The sequence below is a fragment of the Eptatretus burgeri genome, chromosome 2 (assembly GCF_056783735.1).
Source record: "Eptatretus burgeri isolate ZD-2024b chromosome 2, Ebu_testis_v1, whole genome shotgun sequence".
Taxonomy (NCBI): Eukaryota; Metazoa; Chordata; class Myxini; order Myxiniformes; family Myxinidae; genus Eptatretus; species Eptatretus burgeri.
Window position 1 is genome coordinate 21,017,372 of NC_140962.1, and position 6,591 is coordinate 21,023,962.

Here is a 6,591-nt window from a genome sequence, read left to right on the forward strand (position 1 = left end):
CACACACGACGCCATTACGCATCACGCACACACATTAACACATTACTACGCATTACTACGCAGACACACATGCGGTCATTAACAGTCACACACGCGCACACACACACGCGCACACACACAAACCGCATTACACGCATTACATTGCCACGCACACACACACACACACACACACACACACACACACACACACACACGTACGCATTACGCACACACACGCATTAATGCACACTACACGTTACGCACACACACACACGCACACACACACGCATTACGCACACACACACGCACACACACGATACGCATTACGATTATCAATAATACTACACACGCACACACGTTAATAATAACACATACTACGCATACATACACACGCATCATCATCATCATCATCAATACGCGCACACATCATTACGCACACACACGCACATACTACGCACACACACACACATTAATATCGCATTTCACACACACACACACACACGGCGACACACACGCGCACACATTAATAATGCGCACACACACACACACGTACGCATTACACACGTACGTACGCACACACATGCACGCACACATTACTGACGTACGCACGCACACACATTGTACACACACGCACACAATGCACGTTAACACACGCACGTACGCACACGACACACGCACGCACACACACGCGCACACACACACACACACGCACACGCACACACACACGCACACACACACACACATTACACACACACACACATATTACGCACACACACACGCGTTAATAACACGCACACACACACGCACAATAACACACATATCATTGCCACACATGCACACACGCATTAATATCATACACACACGCACGCACACACACGACGCACGCACGCACACACACACACACACGTATCACACACACACGCACGTACACACACGCACACACACGCACGTACGCACACACACACACACGCATCATCACACACGACATGCACACACACTGACACGCACATACCTGCATACTGATTGACATCGACACACACACAATACACACACACGCACACACACGCACATACACACACACACGCACACGCATTTACGCACACACACACGCACACATTATTTACGCACACATTGACGTTACGCACACACACACACACGCATTACATACGCACACACGCCAATACCATACGCACACACACACACACGCATCACACACGCATACGACACACACACACGCACGCACACACACACGCACACGACATGACAACGCATTATTAATATACGCACACTTACGCACGCACACACGCACACACACACACGCATTACGATACGCACACACACACGCACACACATTGACACACGCACACGTACGACACACACACACACACACACACACACACAATATAATATTACGTACACACACACACACACGCACACGACATTACGCACACACACACTACGCACACGACATATACACACACACACACACACACACACATCACGCACACACGCACACACACACATACGTATTACACAATACACACATACGCAGACAGCACACATCACGCACACACGACACACATTACACGCATACACATACGCACACACACACACATACGCACACACACACACGCACACACACGCACGCCATCATCATTACTGACGCACACACACGGACACATTACGCATTACATCACGCATCATTATCATTACGTACACACACACACACGCAATATCATCATCATCATCATCATCAATATCACACGCACACACACACACACACGCACACAATATCGACGTTATCACGCATCATCATCACACACACACACACACACACACACGATTACTGACACACACACGCACACATACGTGTTTTCTACAACACACATTACGCCACTGCACACACACACACACATTGCGCACACACACATTATTGCACACACACACACATTACACACGTCATTATTACACGTACGCACACATTGACACACACACGCACACATTATCACGCATTGCGCACACACACGCACCATTACACGCACACACGCACACACACGCACGACATTATTATTATTATTACACACACACATACGCATACATACACACACACGCACATTATCACATCATACACGCGCACACACACGCACGGCACACACACGCGCACACACACACATTATCACACGCACACACACACACACACACGCACACACGCACGCGCCATTGTTACACATATTACATTATGACACGCACGCACATTTACGACACACACGCACACACATTATTAACGCATATTTTAACACGACACACGCACAACACACATTTACGCACACACACATGCATTGTACACACGCACACACACATATTGACACGCACACACACACACACACACACACACACGCATCACACACACAATGCACATCACGCACACACACACACGCATCACATTACGCACACATGCACACACACACACGCACATTACGCACGCACACACACACACACACACACACACATTACTACGCACACATTTGACGAACACACGCACACATTTACACACAACATTTTTCACACACGCACATATTATTATTACGGACATTACGCACACACACACACACACACGCAGACACACGCACACACACACACACACGCGCACACACACGCACGCATACACACGCACACACACATTACGCATTATTATTAGCTACGACGTATCACACACACACACATGCACATACATTATTACGTACGGCAAACGTTGATCATTTCACGCACACACGATTATCACACACACGTTACACATCATCATTTATTACGCACACACACACACACATTATTACATACACGCACATTATTACACATATTACGTACACACATGACACACGCGCACACACACTACAATGCAATGTACATTACGTACGCACATTTTCTACTTCCGGGACATTATTATTGACGTACGTTCACACACACACACGCACACACTACACACACGTACACACACACACACACGCGCACACACACACACACACGCACACGCGCACACACACACACACGCACACACACACACACATTACGCACACACACACGCCACACGTTATCACACACACACGCACATACACACACATTATTACCACACGCACACACACACACACGCGCACACACACGCGCACACACACGCACGCACACACGCACGCACACACACACACACGCACGCACACACACACGCACACACACACACACATACGCACCGCACACACACGCGCACACACACACACGCGCACGCCACACACACACGCACACACACACGCACACACACACACACACACATTACGCACACACACACACACGCACACACACGCACACGCACACACACACACACACACACGCACAGCCACGGCATTGACATTACGCATTGCGGGCACACATTTATTGACAGCGCGCACACACACACGCCATTAATGCGGGACATTATTATCACGCACGCACACACACACACACGCACGCACGCACACACACGCACGCACACACACGCACACACACACATGCACACACACACATTACGCACACACACACGCGCATTGACACACACACACACGGCGGCACACATTACGCTTATTATCACGCTGCACAACACACACACACGCACACACACACACACGCACACACATACGCACATTACATTGCACGCACACACACACACGTACTGCACACGCACACAATATTACACACGCATACATCATCATCACACACGAATATTACCGCATCACACATCATTATATCAATGCGTTATCATTATCATGACACTTGATTATCATCAACACACGCACGACAGCACGCACACACACACACACGCATTATCACTAATATTACGTACGCTTATATACGGCTATGCATATACATACGCATACATACATTATTAATATTACGCACACACACGCATACACACACACACGCATTGCATTACTGCACGCACATTAATATCACACACATTTACATGTACGATATTATGCGCACACACATTACGACACACGCACACACACACGCACACACGGACACACACACGCATTGTACGCACATTACCATCATTGACACGCACACACACACACGCATACGCACACTATCATATTACGACGTTAGCGCACAGCACGACACGCACATACGACACACGTCATTACACACACACACACATTGATACGCACGCACACACACACACACGCACACACACACGTATTTTCTAACACACACGCATTGCATACTTTACGTACACACACACGCGCATATTAAACATACGCACACACACACACACACATGCACAAACGACACGCACACGCGTACCGTGACACTATTATTATTACGTACACACACACGACACACGACACGCACACACGACACGCGCACACATTGACACACACACGCACACACACACCTTTCAACGGCATCACACATCACACACACATACGTTATTAATATCGCACACACACACGTTAATCGCATTACACGCGACACATATTACACACGCGACACACACACACGCAATGCGCACACTAACATAATATTAATGCGCACACATCACACGCATTACGCACACATTGACAATGCACACACACACACGCGCACAATATTACGTACACACACATTATCGCATGCGCATTACACACACACACGCACACACATTATTATTTTATTACACGCGACACATTGCGTATTACAGCACACACACGCATATATTACACGGTGATACATACAGATTACCGACACGCGCACGCATCACACACGCACACACGCGCACACGCACACACACGCACACACACACACGCAGCACGCACACATCACGCATTACATTACGTTACATGCACACACACATACGCGCACACGCGACACACATACGCACACGCGACGCGTTATCACGCACATACTATTTATATACACACACACACACACATTATTACACACGTTACGCACACACACACACGCGCGCACGCATTATTACACGCACACGTACACGCGCATTACAGCCACACACGCGCACACACCACACACACATTACTGACACACACACGACGATTATCACACACATTATTATTTACGTACACACACACACGCACACACACACACACACACACACACACACACACACGCTTTTTTAACACACACACACGCGCATTACGACACACTTCTACGCACATGCACATACATTTTTTTTTACACACGGCATTACGCACGCACACACACACGCACGCACGCACAGCACACAATGCGCACGACATTGATTACGCACGCATTATTGTACGCTTACACACACATTATGCATTACTTAATAAAGACGCACACACACATTACCACTACACACACACACGCGTACGCAACACACACACACGCACGCGCACACACACACATTTACGGGCACACACACACGCACGCACATTACCACGCACGCACACACACACACACATACGCACGCACATTACCACACACGCACACACACACACACACACACGCACACACATCATCATCGACGCACACATCATCACGCATTATCACACACACGCTATCACACACAATGCTATCAATATCAGCACACGCACACACACACACACGCACACACACGCACACACACACACATTACTACGCACACACACGCAGCACACACACGACACACACGCGCACACACATTAACACGCGCACACATACGATACGTACATACATACGCATCAGCCACACACACACACACACACATCACGCACACACACACGCATACGCACACACGCACACACACACGCACGCATTACGCACGATACACACGCACACACACACACACGCGCACACACAATGCACATACGCACACGACACGCATGACATACGACATACACACACGCACACACACACGACATACGCATTACGCATGTATTACGCACACACACGCATCACACACACACACATACGCAGACATTACGACACACACACACACGCACGCGACACACAGATCGACACGCACACACACAAATTAACACACACACACGCACACATACGCACATCACTACGCACACGCATTACGCACACACACATCACACACACGGCATACATTACGCACACACACACACGCACACGCACATTATTACATGCGCGCATTACAGACACACGCACACAGATCACACACACACACACACACATGCCACACATTAATGTACAAAAATGTACACATACGCATGACACGACATGTACGCACACATATTACATACGCATTATTACACGGTTATTATTACACACATATTACATCATACGCACACACACATTATTACTACATTATTACGCACACACAGATACCATTATTATTACGCATTACACACACACACACGTTATCACACACACATGCATACGTACGACACACAACACGATGTATTATTATACACATACATGTATGACATATATGTATGATGTGCACTCATATATAATATGTATTATATGCATATATTATATGTATGTATACATGTATGTATATATATATGCATATGTCATATGCACACACAAGCGTATATTACATACATAATACATACATATTACATACACATTAATTATGCACACACACAGTGCGCAACTTATACGCACACGACATGTACG